Source organism: Dendrobates tinctorius, unplaced genomic scaffold, assembly GCF_039654945.1.
Source record: "Dendrobates tinctorius isolate UK_male_01 unplaced genomic scaffold, ASM3965494v1 ptg000143l, whole genome shotgun sequence".
Classification (NCBI taxonomy): Eukaryota; Metazoa; Chordata; class Amphibia; order Anura; family Dendrobatidae; genus Dendrobates; species Dendrobates tinctorius.
The window spans coordinates 48,009,504-48,016,492 of record NW_027361810.1 but is presented as its reverse complement, the minus strand read 5'-3'; the positions used below and the strand labels follow the sequence as shown (position 1 = coordinate 48,016,492).

Here is a 6,989-nt window from a genome sequence, read left to right as displayed (position 1 = left end):
GTTGGTGATACACACACACACACACACACACACACATTCATTTATATATAGAGATATAAGATATATAGAGATATATATATATATATATATATATATATATATATATATATATATATATATATATATATGAGACCCAAGATCAGCAAGTTGCGACATACGCTAGAGATATGCCATCTCTTGCTCCAGCTTTATAGCGTAGGCCTCTTGTAATACATGTTCAGATATATTTTATATTGTATATGTGCTTACTATTGTAGCCTGTAATTGACTTTTTTCCTTTCTTCTTTCAGATAATGATGAGTACAGGCCTCCTGTGTGGAAATCATACTGTAAGTATACTACAATATGGTCAACTATTCCCATCCGATATGCTGCACCAGGAAATAACATATTGCCACACATTGGAAAGAGCATGCTGCCTAAGTGACGGCTGATCAGTGCGTCGTAGATCTCTGTACAAGCAGCAATAATGAGAAAATTAATAAGGTGTGGATACAATTAAAGGCGGATTCCACTTTCTAAGAAGAAATATGCAAAGCTTTTTCATCCATTTGGGAGAAAGCTAATATTTCACTTGTGCCATCTATTGGAGGCGGTTACACTAGAGGTTCACAAGGCAAGGTGTAATAGACCGCCTGTTAATTTAACATTGACGTGTAAATGGGTGTTTTATGTTAGTGATGGAAGGATCTCACGGTGAAGTCCCCTTTTGGGACCAATAAATATTGAAAGTAAAAGCTGTGACTGTACAAAAAAATTAAAATAATAAAGCGCACAAATTGCAGTTTTATTAAATACTAGCTGAAGAGCTCGGTGCTGCCCGGGCATAGTAACTAACTACGGTTAGTTATAACAAATTATGATGATTCTATATATATAGCTGTCTAGAGCCCCGCCCACTCCGCATAGCCACATTCACTATAATATCCCACATCATCCCGTCAGCCAGAGCTACCGGACTACTACCCCTAATATCCCACATCATCCCGTCAGCCAGAGCCACCGGACAACTACCACTAATATCCCACATCATCCCGTCACAGCCGCCGGGCTACAACCCCTAATATCCCATCAGCCAGAGCCACCGGACTACTACCCCTAATATCCCACATCATCCCATCAGCCAGAGCCACGGACTACTACCACTAATATCCCACATCATCTCATCAGCCAGAGCCACCGGACTACTAACCCTAATATCCCACATCATCCCGTCAGCCAGAGCCACCCAACTACTCCCCCTAATATCCCACATCATCATGTCAGCCAGAGCCACCGGACTACTACCCCTAATATCCCACATCATCCCCTCAGCCTGGGGTCAGAACCAGAGCGCTGAGTGGAACGGTCCTAACTTCCATACCGGGGATCCCTTTAAGAGAGGCCTGGGGTCAAAACCAAAGCGCTGGATGGATTTGCTCTGACTTCCATACCAATGATCCCTTTAAGAGGGAAGATGTGCTTATAGGATGGAGGATGTGTATATGGGCACGGGAGGGGGGATTCATTTCTGTCATGTGCTCTCTGCTCCTTTCTGGGGGGCAGACAATGGCTGGAGCTTATGTTCCCAGGAATGCTAGATTTCTCCCACCATGTCAGTGTCTGCTGAGGTGTTGTCAAGTGGGAAAACTTGCTCGTAGCAACCAATCACAGCTCAGATTCTTTTAACCAGCTCTGGTGAAATTAGAGATGCTTAGTGATTGGTTGCAAGGAAAACTGTTGCTCATAGCAACCAATCACAGCTTAGCTTCTTTTGAACAGCTCTGGTGAAATGAAAGATGCTTCGTGATTGGTTGTTGTTACACACATACATAGATTCAGTTTTATATATATATAGATTTCTTATAGGCAAAACAAATATATTAAAAAAACAAGGCATATTTTGCATTACCACTATGAATACGGTGATCAAAAATATAAATTATTTTTTAAAAATGTACTTTTCTGTGCAAAACTAATGAAACTATAACAAAAAAAAGAACTTTTCAGAATTGCTCTGTTTTATATCTTGCATGTCCCACAATGGCAGTCAGGAAAATTCTGATTGTTCCCCCACCCAACCCCCACAGTCCTGACAAAAGAATATATGGCGATATATAAACAAATTATATTTTCCCATTTGCATATACTGTATGTTCAAAAGTAGTCAAATATAAAAAAAAACATAAATTTGCTATTACTGTAATTGTAATAACCCACAGAATAAAGGAAAAATTTATTTATACTGCGCAGAAGAAAGTGGGAGAATTGCTATTGGTTTCCTTCCTATTATTATTATTATTATTATTATTATTATGCATTTATATAGCGCCATTTATTCCATGGCGCTTTACATGTGAAAAGGGGAAATATAGGCAAGTATAATAAACGTGTAAGACAAGGGACACACAAGTACATAAGGAGAGGGGACCCTGCCCGCGAGGGCTCACAGTCTGTAGGGATGGGTGAGGATACAGTAGGAGAGGGTAGAGCAGGTCGTGCGGTGGTTCAGTAGACCGAGGATCATTGCAGGCTGTAGGCTTGTCGGAACAGGTGGGTCTTCAGGTTCTTCTTGAAGGTTTCCGTTGATGGTGAGAGTCTGATGTGTTGCGACAGAGAGTTCCAGAGTATGGGGGAAGCACGGGAGAAGTCTTGTATGCGGTTGTAGGAGGAAGAGATAAGGGGAGAGTAGAGAAGGAGATCTTGAGATGATCGAAGGTTGCGTGCAGGTAGGTACCTGGAAACAATGTCACAGATGTATGGAGGAGACAAGTTGTGGATGGCTTTGTATGTCAGGGTTAAGGTTTTGAATTGGAGCCTCTGTGCAATAGGAAGCCAGTGAAGGGCCTGGCATAGGGGGGAGGCTGGGGAATAGCGGGGAGACAGGTGGATTAGTCGGGCAGCAGAGTGTAGGATGGACTGGAGTGGTGTCAGAGTGCTAGAGGGGAGGCCAGAGAGTAGGAGGTTGAAGTAGTCGAGGCGGGAGATAAGAGCATGCACTAGTGTTTTTGTGGTTTCGTGGTTGAGGAGTGAGTGGATTCGGGAAATATTTTTGAGTTTGAGGAGGCGAGGGCTTGGATATGTGGCTTGAAAGAGAGCGTAGAGTCGAGGATCACCCCGAGGCACCGAGCGTGCGGGACTGGGGATAGAGAGCAGCCATTGACATTGATGGATAGGTCTGGTGGAGGGGTGGAGTGAGATGGGGGAAAGATGATTAACTCTGTTTTGTCCATGTTCAGTTTGAGAAAGCGAGCAGAGAAGAAGGCTGAGATAGCAGACAGACATTGTGGGATTTCAGTCAGTAAGGAGGCGAGGTTGGGTCCAGATAGGTAGATCTTCGTGTCATCGGCGTAGAGGTGATACTGCAAACCGTGGGATTCTATGAGCTGTCCCAAGCCGAAGGTGTAGATGGAGAATAGTAGGGGTCCTAGGACTGAACCTTGAGGAACACCGACAGACAGGGGGCGAGTTGAGGAGGTGGTGTGTTAGAGGGAGACACTAAATGTTCGGTCTGTTAGGTATGATGAGATCCAGGATAGGGACAAGTCTGTGATGCCAAGAGATGAGAGAGTCTGTAGCAGGAGGGAATGGTCTACGGTGTCGAAGGCAGAAGACAGGTCCAGGAGAAGGAGGACGGAGTAGTGTCGCTTGCTCTTGGCGGTTAGTAAGTCGTTAGTGACCTTAGTTAGGGCAGGTTCAGTTGAGTGATGCGGTCGGAAGCCAGATTGTAACCGGTCAAAGAGGGAACAGGAGGAGAGGTGGGAGGACAGTTCAAGATATACATGCTGTTCCAGTAGTTTTGAGGCGTAAGGGAGAAGAGATATCGGGCGATAGTTAGACACAGAGGATGGGTCAAGGGAGGGCTTTTTGTGGATGGGTGTGATGGGTGTGCATGTTTGAAGGATGAGGGAAAGACACCATTTGTAAGTGAAAGGTTGAAGAGGTGTGTTAGAGATGGGATGAAGACTGTGGCTAAGTTAGGGATGAGGTGAGACGGGAGTGGGTCGAGGGCACAAGTGGTGAGGTGTGATCTTGACAGAAGGGTGGAGAGCTGATCTTCTGTCATGGTGGAGAAGCTGGCTTTTGCAGAACAGGGCTGAGCGGCTAAACCCATAAACAGTTACTTGAAGTTAATCAATAATTTTATACATCCATTTATCTGCAGAGAGGATCCATAGGAACAAAAAAGTGGAGCTTCCACCTCCGTCACAATATATTAAGAAACTAGCTGAAGAGCCCGGCGCTGCCCGGGCATAGTAACTAACTGTGGTTAGTTATAGCAAATTATAATTATCCTCCATCCCATAGTCCCGTGCCCATAAACCCATCATACATATCCACGGTCCCATAGTCGAGTGCCCATATACCCATCACACATCCTCCATCCCATAGTCCCATGCCCATATACCCATCACACATCCTCCATCCCATAGTCCCATGCCCATATACCCATCATACATATTCGCCATCCCATAGTTGAGTGCCCATATACCCATCACACATCCTTCATCTCATAGTCCCATGCCCATATACCCATCAAGCATATCCTCCATCCCATAGTCCCGTACCCATATACCCATCATACATATCCGCCATCCCATAGTCCCGTGCCCATATACCCGTCATACATATCCTCCATCCCATAGTCCAGTGCCCATATACCCATCACACATCCTCCATCCCATAGTCAACCATTATGACATCATAATGAGCGGCGGGGCTTGCAACCTATGATGACATCAGCGTCGCCATGGCAACCATTATGACATCATAATGAGGGGTGGGGCTTGATACACACACACTTTTTCCCCATTATGTAGATGGGGCAAAATTGTTTGGTGAATTGGAACGCGCGGGGTTAAAATTTCATTAAAAACACACATGTGACATGCACAATGTGAACAAGTCTGTCGGACCATGTTCACACCACCCTGACTGAAACACAAACAAAAAGCACAGAATGACAAATGTGCAAAAATACCTTGCAATAAGACATATAACAGTAATCAGCAAGTGCTGATAAAAGGTAATAACAAACACAGGGTATTTAGTCGATACGTTTTTTTGCAAAAAAATGTATGCCAAGCTGCTTCACCAACGTCAAGGTAACCCGTATTGAAGCAGTCCCTATCTAATGTATTTAAAACCTGAACATATGAACAGTGTCTAAATGAGCAGGATTAAGACAGGCGCTTTCTGGTATGGGCACCTGGTGCAAGACAGCTCCTTATGTGCATGTCACACAAGAGAGGGGTGGGGTCTCTCAAATCATGCATAAGCGCCTGTCTTAATCCTGCTCATTTAGACACTGTTCATATGTTCAGGTTTTAAATACATTAGATAGGGACTGCTTCAATACGGGTTACCTTGACGTTGATGAAGCAGCTTGGCATACATTTTTTTGCAAAAAAACGTATCGACTAAATACCCTGTGTTTGTTATTACCTTTTATCAGCACTTGCTGATTACTGTTATATGTCTTATTGCAAGGTATTTTTGCACATTTGTCATTCTGTGCTTTTTGTTTGGGGTTAAAATTTCGCCTCACAACATAGCCTAGGACACTCTCGGGGTCCAGACGTGTGACTGTGCCAAATTTTGTGGCTGTATCTGCGACGGTGCGGATGCCAATCCCGGACATACATACACACACACACACACATACATACATACATACACACACTTGAGCTTTATATATTAGATTATTCAGCCCGGTAGTTTAGAACTAAGATCGTCATGGCATGTGTTGACTGTCTCTTGCTTTTTACTTTCCATGGATGCCTTATGCATTTTTAACAGGAATTGTGAAACAAAATTTTTGTAATCTATAACCAGGAAATTTGTATGAAACAGGAAGGAACTAATTGAATGGAAGCTGCTATTATAAGCGGCAAGAAAAACACAGATGTGATGACCATGATGTCTCCGTATTATCGCAGGGATGAACGCCGCCAAAGGGTTTCATGGAATAAGTCGGGCAGAAATATAGGGGACAACACCCTTCCTTGCTCAAAACACTTAGAAGAAGGTGGAAAGTTGATTAGCTTTTTTTTCTGGAGCTTTAACACTAAATATTAGTATTGAGCGAACCTTTTCCAATAAGGTGTTTTTTGAGCATGCTCGGGTGCTAGCAGAGTGTATTCGACGTGCTCGAAAAATATGTTCGAGCCTGCATGTCTCATGGCTGTTCGAACGTTTTTAAAAGCTAACTAGCAGAATTTCTGGCATTAAAAACTTTTAGGGCCAATTTAATTTTTTTTTATTTGCATTTTTTTTCGTTAACTTTTTTGATGGTTTTTAGTCTGTTTTTAATTTGCACCAATTTCTTTAAATTGGCTGCAGTTTTTTTTTGTCTATATTTCTTTTTCTAAACGTTTGCAGCTGACTCATTAATTGCAATATAAAAAAAACCCTCTAATTTTGGGTGCAAATGCACTCCAATATTCCCTCCACCCATCAACTTCTTGAGTGATTTCTGTGTATGTCTGAATTCCCCACCCCCTGCAAATTTTCCAACAGTTTAGTAGAATGTGCAACTTATATCGCTTAAAAGTTGCTAGAAAGGTTAAAGACAAAAATAAAGGGTCCTTTTAATTTTGCTCCACTCGTGACCCTCATTCACCCTTTTCAAGAATTTGTCGCAAAAAAGCTCAAAGAATACTACCAGACTAAAAAAAGAGACTTAAAGAGCCACTCGTCCTCCTCCCATCGAAGTTCTTATCTTCTCAATAAACTGCAGTCATCATATTATACAGCACTGTGTGCTTTAAAATTGCTCATTTTGCCTTTCTACCCAGCTAATTCTTCTCTTTTCCATTCGGGCTATGACATGATTAAAAACTGAATAGCTGAATCCTTCTAAGCTCTATGTAGAGACAGGAGGTCAATTTTCTCTGTATGAGTCATGATTCACTGCAAAAGTCAATGGCAGGAGGGAGCAGCTGGGTCAGGAGTTGAAGAGATCGATGATTCTTTTTTTGTTGTTTGTTTTTAAACACTGCAGCATTCCA

The 6,989-nt window shown here is 42.8% G+C and overlaps 1 protein-coding gene across 1 annotated transcript in view; it reads left to right on the top strand.

Moving 5' to 3' along the window:
* The first annotated feature begins 294 nt into the window (after positions 1-294).
* CHN1 (chimerin 1) overlaps positions 295-6,989 on the top strand; it is a 122,398-nt gene continuing 115,703 nt past the window's right edge. Inside the window, exon 1 of the mRNA XM_073545933.1 lies at positions 295-329. The gene's annotated coding sequence lies outside the window, so the exon portion shown is untranslated. The remainder of the gene's footprint in view (positions 330-6,989) is intronic.